Source organism: Ochlerotatus camptorhynchus, unplaced genomic scaffold, assembly GCF_037179485.1.
Source record: "Ochlerotatus camptorhynchus isolate MF236.1 unplaced genomic scaffold, CSIRO-AGI_Acam_v1.1 ptg000302l, whole genome shotgun sequence".
Taxonomy (NCBI): Eukaryota; Metazoa; Arthropoda; class Insecta; order Diptera; family Culicidae; genus Ochlerotatus; species Ochlerotatus camptorhynchus.
In genome coordinates, this window is record NW_027040790.1 from 371,022 (window position 1) to 381,205 (window position 10,184).

Genomic DNA, 10,184 nt, shown 5'->3' on the forward strand with positions numbered 1-10,184 from the left:
GTAGCATTGGTACTCAGTGTCGTGACCGGACCGAGGTTTCCAGCCTCGACCACGGTTACACAAAGTAATGGTGCAGCTCCCACGGCTGCGGTTGATGTTCTTGCGGATGCTGCTGCAGTTCCTTCTTCTTCAAAATTCGTTAAAAGAATGCCGTCAACGAGACTTTTTTTTTCACTTTAAATGATATTTATTTCTTGTATTTGTGTGGTTTACATGTATGACTTGTCTAGTGACACAGATGCGTCTTTTCAACTTTAGTTGTTTTGAAATTTCAATTATTATTATTTACAGTTTCTTGTCCTATCAGGCCTGTTTTAGAGAATGACCACCTTGGTGGGATTGGTTTGTTTTAAATTGAAAAGGAAGCTACTTGTAACTACTATTTACAACTACAACTAATCTACAACTACTATATGTACACCTAATCTACTATATACAAATGGCTTATCATAGCATGTTCTGATATATTTCATTTTTGTGCTAATTTAGTCTTAATTTCGTTGATTCTGGAATCTATGTTGGGAATGCCTGCCTCTTCGTGTAAATTTGTTATTCTAGTGTCGAAAGGACGATCAAGTACCATCCTCAGCACTCTATTCTGAGTGACCTAGATTTTGTTCCTGTGAGTCTGTGCACATGATTCCCACACCGAAGCTGCGTAGAGGATCGCAGGTGCTATGATTTGTTTGTAGACAGCCAGTTTGTTCACCCTTGAGAGGCTGGATCTGCGGCAAATCAGCGGATACAGACACCTAACCAAAGCAAAACACTTAACTACAGTTTTCTCTACATGCGCACAGAACAGTAGCTTTTCATCGAACTACATCCCGAGATAGGTTACTTCGGCAGACCACTGAACCCGTGTCCATGATTACAGTACAAGATGGAGCCGGTTTCAGTTTGGACGTTTGCCGATGGAGGAACATGATCGCTTGAGTTTTCTAGGCATTGATTTTGATTTTCAACGTGGTGGCATAATTAGCAAAGGCGTTAAGGCATCGTTAAAGTTTGTTCGTTATTTCACGAGGCATCCTTCCTTTAACGACTATTGCGGTATCATCTGCGAACAGGAAAAACACGCAACCGTCTCCGAGGGGAGGAATGTCGGAAGTGTAAATGCTGTAAAGCAAAGGGCCCAGCAGACTGCCTTGCGGGACTCCTGCTGGGATGGAAAACGTGTCTGAAAGACAACCATTCAACGATACCTTACCTTTGCTGGAGGTATTTACGGGTGATTTTAACCAGATTTAATGGAAAATTGAAGTTACAAAGTTTGTACACAAGTCCGTCATGCAAAACATTGTCAAATGCCTTTTCAACGTCTATCAAGGCCATGGCTCTGGACTTGGATACAGCTTAGTTACTTCGGATATTATTTATCACCCGTGCTAGTTGGTATTTGGTGGAGCAGGCTTCCAAATAGTACAGCCTTCTCGCTACAGCTGGTTTATACCTGAATTGACTGTTGCTTTGTGTGCTTTACTACCGCTTGCTACCGTACGTTCAGATCTGAATAATTCGAAGTGTATTGGCAACAGCGCACGCACGAACGAATGAAAGCTGTATTAGAACAGTCGCATCTATACCCGCTTTGCTAAAATCATCGTGCTTGGAACGTAGTGAACCGAATGGGCTGTATTTATACATTTCTTTATGATAAGGTTTTCAATGTTTCTGTCGTTCTGACAGCCTTCACAAACCGATGACATCCCTCAACTTACCCAAGTGGCTGTCACGAGACATTATATACAATTGATATACGGCAGTGTAGTATGGAAGAAACCCAGAAAAATTATCCTGAACAGACATGTCGGCCCGATGTCAGATCAATGTAAGGTCAATTTTGGGTCGATGCCAGGTCAATGTCGGATCAACATCGGGTTGGGGTTTGATAGAAGTCAGCCTACTCAAGACCGCGCGTTTTGATGTAGGACTACGTCTGTACTTTCTATATGGGGGTACACTTTGTGAAAACCAAAAATGGAACATGTAACAAAATTATGAAAGATATTGAACGTTAATAACTCAGCTGCCCCTGGACCAATTTCAATGCTTTTACCACCAATCGACCAGAAATATTCCTACGCATCTGATCAAATTAAGACTTAATAATTTTTCAAAATTTCACTATTGGAAATTGCACGAATGGGCAGCTGTTGCTATGATAGTTAAAATTAGCACCGATTGCCTGCGAAAAGCGATTTTCCTAACACAGGTTTCAAAGTTGAATTCCATCCGATCTCACCAAACGGTGTTTATTCAATAACCGCGTGGTGAGTAGTGGTGTTCTCCAGTACGCAACGAAAGGCTTCCTGCAAAAGGCGAGCTGCAACCTACATTAGCATCCATAGAAGGAGGAAGAAGCCGCACCGCTATTGATCGGAATCAGTAGCTCTTCGTGAGTCGCTGTGGGCCATCTATGTCAAGCGCGTCATACTAAAGAGTATAAACTGCCCCGCTCAAATTCCTACACAAAACACAAGCTCCTGCTGCAGTTAACAAATAAGATTTATAATATAAGACCACGTAGTCCTACGTCACCATTGCGTACAACCCCATAGGGCTGTCCCTTGTAGTTTAAAAAAAAATAACGGATGAAAATTTTGCAATGGGCAGCACGAACGTGATAGCACCCTAACGAGCTTCGGCGTCACACTGGCAGTGTAGTCAGCGTTGCCAGGTCATTTTCAGAAAAATCTGGACCAGGTAAAATATAAAATCTGGAAAAATCTGGATGCTCCAAATATCCTCTTTTTAACATATTGCTATTGAATTCAAAGTGATATGCTAATTTCCCGTAAAAATAGGTCAGTATGATCATCTGGAATTTATGTAAAGTACTGGAATGGTTATAAATTACACGTTTAAATAAATTAAATTAAGCAAATAACTTGTTATCATTGCTAAAACCATCCACGGTGACACGGTGTGCACAAAAAGTTCAAATATCCATTACGCAGCATTTCAAAAATTGAGTTAAATGTGGGTAAAAATCAGCAAAAAATATGGATAGAATTGTATTTTAAACTGTAACTTTTTTAAATAGAATGAGAAGCAAACAATCAAGGAAATTTGATGGAAAGGATTTTTTAAACTAATAGTTGATGTAGTCCTTACTGTTTAATGCAGTATCAGAATTTAAAGATTTTGTTAGTTCTAAATAATTCTAAAATTACTCTCTGGTTTATCAGATTTACAGTTTAATTATTGACATCATACAACACGCAACACCCAGCAGACCAGTAGGCAATTTTATTTGGAAGCTAAATTCACCGGGAAGTGGGAATCAAAGCCTGACATCGGCGCCGGTGGTGTAGTGGTAAGCGTGATTACCTCTCACCCCAGCAGGCCTGGGTTCAATCCCAGTCGGCGCCGCCGGGATGTTCTGAGGCATAACATCTCTGATCACGCCTTCCTTCGGATGGGAAGTAAAGCCGTTGGTCCCCGGTTCATGAGTTAATGGGTCGATAGGTAGGGTCCAGGTGTGGGAGCTGATTTCCTGGCGTCGGTAGCATTGGTGCTCAGCACGGACAACAAGATCGACGGAAAAAACAAACCAAAGGAAAAAAAAATCGTGGAACTCACACGCAGTTTACCTTATAAGAATAATTTTATTATATTACTAAAAATGAAAGTCTGATAGCTTCATTTTTGAAGTCTCAGGATCTTGCAATGATTTATTTTAAATTAAATTATATTTTTTGCGTCCCAGATCATGAATTTTTTTTAGTCTGAATTTACTTGGAACTCTTCATGGGATATCATTGCCTTTTTTTTTGCTTCAATTTGAATCATCATAGAATTCCATCATATTTCTTTTCTATATTCCCCTTAAATAATCTTCAAAATATCTAAGCTTTTCCAGTAACATTCTACGAATTCTTAGCATTACCTCTTGTAATCTCTTATAAATCACTCTCCAATTCCTCAACTCCCTCAAATTGAGAATAATTCCCAAGAATTGGTTCAATTTTGTGTCCATTTTTCTATATGAAATTCTTCAAATATTCTTAACAATTTTCTTGGTACACTCTTCAGAATGACCGTCACACTCTTCTCAGACTTATCCGATAATTTACTTTGAACTGCTTTGTAGGTAAGGTCAGAATTGTTTTGAAATCCTTTTCAGTATTACCTATGTACTCGAGTACTTTGCAAAAATGGGTTTGAAAGTCTCCTAGGAATTGCGCTTAAAATTTTATTAAAATTAATCTCCGTAGAAACGTTGGACAGAGTTCCATTGAAATTATTCTCGAGATTCGTATCAGCATACTCCTTAACAGTGATGGAAAAGTTTGCAAAAAAATCACTATAACTCGCAAACTTTTCCCTTGGAGAACTTCGTGAAATATCGCGAACTTTTCCAACACTGCTCCTTAAGTTTCATTATAAGAATTTTCTATGATTTCTCTTGCGGATTGTATTTCCTTTACAACGGACAACACACTACATCCATTAGACCAGTAGGAAAATTTTCCAGGGGCACGCAATAACCTTTAACTCCAACGCAGGCAACGGCTGTAATTAAATTAATTTCATTAACTACTGCTTTAATTACATTAATTACACAATGTAGAACATTAACTACTTTTTAACTCCATTAATTACAGTTGTAATTTCGTAATTTAAGTACGTTAACTACATTTTCAATATTTTATTAACATTAATTACGGATAGATAATTCTAATTACCGACAGTACTACTTCAAAGCGGATTAATTACTTTAAGTACTTTTGATTGCATGTTAACTTCAACGCACCGGTTCTTTGTATTGCGTGTCCCTCGGAAATTTTCAGGTTGCCAAAATTTGCACCGGCTGTAGTGGGAATCGAACCCTCACTTCGTGGCACTCACAATACGCCTAAATGATGGGTGACGCCGTACGACCCCAAAACCCAAAAAGATGGATGTAATTCTACTCAGAATTAGTTTGAAATTCTCTTTTGATTTCACAAAGAATGCGCCTCACACTTAACTGTGAACTATTTTCAGAATTACCTTAAAATTCCATTAATGTCCAACGTTGATGGCCTTTAAAAATTAGAGTAGCAGGTTTGGCTTTTTATTTTTTATCAGAGGGTAAATCAATTGCAGTGATATTTTTAATGCAACATGTTTAAAAAATCTGGGAAAATCTGGAACATATTTAAAAAATCTGGAAATATACATGGTCTGTCTGAGTATCTGGCAAGGCGACAAAAAATCTGGTAAATCCAGATAAATATGGAATACTGGCAACACTGAGTGTAGTAGCAGTCTCACAACATACGAACAAAATTTCAAAGACAGCAGCAACGAATCGGCAGTTTGACGGACTGCTTGTTGTATGTACGAGGAACCAAGGTGGCTACATATAGGTGTTCTAATGTGACAAATTCATGATTCAGCCATGTTGGATTTTTGTATGGGACAGCGACCGAGTTTGTTTACAATTTGCTCTAAAACCGCACTTTTCACTCCCGCGACCTCCTCGCCTATATAGTGACAAAGCTGTATCACCATTTATATACCCACCATGCGAGGAACGTTACGAATGACCATCCGAGGCTGTCAAAGCCGAACGAACAAAATACATGAATAAGAACGAGCTGTCACGGCAACGTTGCATGTCGTATGACAGCTTCTCTGTGGGCTGTCACTTATAGGCTCTTTTCATGCACCATCAAGGTGAATTCCGTCCTGAGCGATATTTCACGCGCGGGGCGATATTATGCGAAGGTATGAAAGGGAGAGAAGTACTAGTTGTCTCTCTCATTCCAACGCAAATTTTGCTCCGCTCCGTTAATGCACGCTCAGATCTGAATACACCATCAATGTAGAGTGTGCTAGCCGATTTTGAGAAGAAATTTCATCAAATCCATTTGTTTACTCATAATGACGATTTTAAACTCAAAATAATGTACATTTTATTGCACAACTTGCAAATTTCCATCGGAAGTGGTCTTATTTTTCGATTATCTACAGATCTGAACTGATTAACAGCTGAAATAACCACACATTAAAAATCCAGTAGATCATAACCGCTGGGACAATTTTATAAATCCTAATTTTTCTCATCAAAAATATATGGAAGCACCAGCCAAATCATTGCACACCCGATACAGAAAACAAAATATTCCACGTGGATGATGATTTCAAGCACCTGCGGTGGATAAATTAATCAGGAAAGATGCTTCACGGTGAAAATTTCTTCCCTCATCACTCTTTTGTGGGTTCCCCTATTCACCACCAGAGGCTGAAACAATCGCTTAGTTTCTATTGGAAAATCAAAGTTGGCACTCGTGGAGAATAGAAGAACTATAAAAGTGATGATGGTTTCAAAATTTTCCACAGGGAGGTATACGAGTGCAATCTTAAAATGCTTTTATTTTGCAAATGGAACATTGTATTTTGATCTGGTTGCTGCTACAGTGGTAGAAAAGCTGAAATCTATGTCTACACCTAAATATCTAAAAAGAAATTATTTTTTCTATATTATATGTCTATTGAGTAGTCCTTAAGTTTTCTACTAACGTAGCATCAACCAGACTTAAATAAAATGCTCCATTTGCAAAATAAAAGCATTTTAAGATTGCATTTGTATACCTCACCGTGTATAGTTCTTCTATTCTCCACGATTGCCAACTTTGATTTGCCAATACGTTTATGCAAATTTTAAGCCCCTTTTATTAATATAATTCGGCAAGAATTTTCTTTTGGCATAATTCTCTTAATAGAAGGGGCTTAAAATTTGCATCAAAAGGCATAAAGATAGGTACCGTATGGCATGCTCAGTGCTCGGTATCAATATTCTGCGACTGTGCAATGGAAACCATTTTTCACATCACCGAAGTGCCACGTTTTCTGATAACAAAATTACACATTTTCGTGCACAAAACGCACGGAATTTTTGCCTTAATCAATTGATAATAAAAAATCGAAAATTGATAGGAGGAATTTCTTTGCTAAATTGCGAATCTGCCATACAATGAAACTACTGGAAATGGCTCCCGTTCTGGTGGAGGAGGCTTATTGAATAGCGGAAGATAAAGTGTTTATTGTCTTGTACCTTTTGACTACAGTTTTAAAATGCATTAATTGTATAGTGAACAAGAATCCTCGGCTCAGTAAAGTTTATTCGGTTGAGCCTTTTTCAAATAACCATAGCAGCTAGTAATGTACCACTCTCCCGTCAAGCGTTGGGTGCACTTGACATCGACGTCAAGATGATTTCCACTGCCGCACAACAACTTAAGTCCTCCTTCAACCCGATGGTGTCCCATCAGTATTTCGCATGTCCATCTCGAGTGGTATATTTCCTTCTTGTTGGAAATTTGCACATATGTTTCCTGTTCACAAAAAGGGAAACAAACGGGACGTGGATAATTACCATGGAATCACATCGTTGAGCTCAGTTTCGAAGTTATTCGAGTTAGTCATCATGGAACCCCTGCTCTCTCATTTTAAGCAGTATCTAAGTAGTGGCTTCGTTTCCGGTCGTGCTACTACCACTAATCTTCTTTGTCTGACATCGCATGTCACGGAAAGCATGACAGAACGGGCTCAAACAGACGTAATTTACGCCGACTTGTCGGCTGCATTCAATACACTGAACCATGCAATTGCGATTTCTAAGTTAGATAGACTCGGGGTAAATGACAACCTCCTGCGATGGTTTCGCTCTTATCTCAGTGATCGCCAGCTGATGGTAACCGTTGGTGAATGTCAGTCTGCTACTTACCCAGCCACGTCAGGGATACCTCAAGGAAGTCACCTAGGTCCCTTGATTTTCCTGTTGTATTTTAACGACGTGAATCTGGTCCTCGAAGGCCCTCGTCTATCGTATGCAGATGATCTTAAAATCTATATCCGGATCCGTTCTATCGATCACTGTCACTTTCTCCAATGCCAGCTCGAAGCGTTTACTAACTGGTACAACTTGAACCGAATGGAGGTCAACCCTGTGAAGTGTTCAGTTATCACCTTCTCTCGCAAGAAGGAACCGATCATGTTCAATTATGTACTTCAGGAAACAACTATCAGCTGTGTCAACCACGTAAAAGACCTGGATGTTATTCTGGATTCCCAGTTAACGTATAAGCAACACATCTCGTTCATTGTCGGCAAGGCGTCAAGATCTTTGGGATTCATTTTCAGGATTGTCTCAAATCGCTATACTGTTTCCTGGTGATGTCCACCCTGGAATATTGTTCTGCAGTATGGAACCCAAACTATAACAATGGTTCTGAAAGAGTTGAGGCCGTTCAGCGTCGATTTCTTCGATTTGCTCTGAGGAAGGTGCCTTGGAGAAACCCTTTTCGTCTACCCAGTTATGAAAGTCGATGTCAACTGATTGATCTGGAGCTTCTACGTACTCGGAGAGACGCTTCGCGGACCCTGCTCATCGCGGATAGTTTACAGGGCAGAATTTATTGTTCTACAATCCTGGAGAAAATCAACGTGAACGTCCAACCCCGAGCGCTGCGAAATAAAGCTATGTTAAGATTGCCTCAGCATCACACTAGCTATAGCATGAACGGTGCTATATACGGCCTTCAACGTGTGTTCAATCGAGTTTCTTCAGTGTTCGATTTCAACCTGACACGAGAGATGCTACGCCGGCGCTTTCCCCGTATTTTCTCTGACGCAGTAAACCGTTGAATGACCATGTATTCTATTGTATTGTGTATTTTAGTAAGCTGAACTAGGTATTTTAATGTTATTCACCTTAACATCATTGGGGCTACACTCAGCCTGTTGATGCAAACTAATAAATAATAAATAATAAATAATAAATAATAAAAATAAACAAAGGTCATAGAGGTCATGTCGTAGTAGGTCATTGCGAATTTTTAAGTACCACTTCAATACTGATGCATTTAACCACAAACGTTTGGTTGCTGGTTTCATTATCAAAGAGCTTTGGGGCAGCAAGGCGAGCGAACGTTCACATTAACTCTTAAAGAACAATAATTTATGGTGGTTCTGAAAAATACCGTTTAGTCGTGATGGTTCAGTAATGCTGAGCTATTAGGGTGTTCAACACGGATGAGGCTGCCGAGCTGTATGTTGTTTGGAACGGTGATGCTCTTGACATTGATGGCCTACAGCGGCTCACGACGAGCAATTGAAATCCGATCAGTAGCGGTGAAACTTCTTCCTCCTTTTTCGGCGAATGGACCGCTCAGTGGGCGCAGCTCGCGATTGCGGGCAGCCTTTCGTCGTGTACTGGAGAACAATCTACAATGCCCAGAGTCGAAAGCACTGCTGCTGCTGCTGCTGGAAACTACCACTCACCACAAGCCGTGATTGAATAAACACCGTTCGGTGAGACCGGAGTGAATTTGATTTTTAAATCTGTGTTAGGGAAAGCGCTTTTCGCAGTCAATCGGTGATAATTTTTATTATTACAGCAACAGTTCTAACCTCTCTGATCACGCTGTCTTTCGGAAGGGAAGTAAATCCGTTGGTCCCCGGTTCATGAGTTCATGGGTCGATAGATAGGGTCTAGGTGTGGGAGCTGCCTTCCTGACATCGGTAGCATTGGTGCTCAGCACGGAAAACAAGATCGACGGAAAACAAATCAAGCAAAAAATAATAGCAACTAATAGTGAATAATTGAAAATTGATTTTAACAGATTCGTAGATGACATTCTAATCGATTGGTTGATTAGAATTAATATCCATCCACTATTGACCATATTATAAGTGATCAAATCCTGACCACTTTTCGTAACTCGGTCGATTTTTGTTTTTTGATATTGACCCCACCCCCTTCCCCCCAAAAATGTTGCCGAAAGACGTAATCCTACGTCAAAATAATAAGTATCACCGGCGAGACAAAATTTTGACCGGCAGCGTTACTTTTTTTTTTCTTTGGTTTGTTTTCCGTCGATCTTGTTTTCCGTGCTGCCGACGCCAGGGAGGCAGCTCCCACACCTGGACCCTACCTATCGACCCATCAACTCATAAACCGGGGACCAACGGCTTTACTTCCCTTGCGAAGGAAAGCGTGATCAGAGATGTTATGCCTCAGAACATCCCGACGACGTCAACTGGGATTGAACCCAGGCCTGCTGGGGTGAGAGGTAATCACGCTTACCACTACACCACCGGCGCCGCTGGGCAACGTTACTGATTTTGATCTGGCGGTGCGCCAGTTTATTTTCACCGGCGGCGGTGATGTGAGAAAATGACTGGCGGTG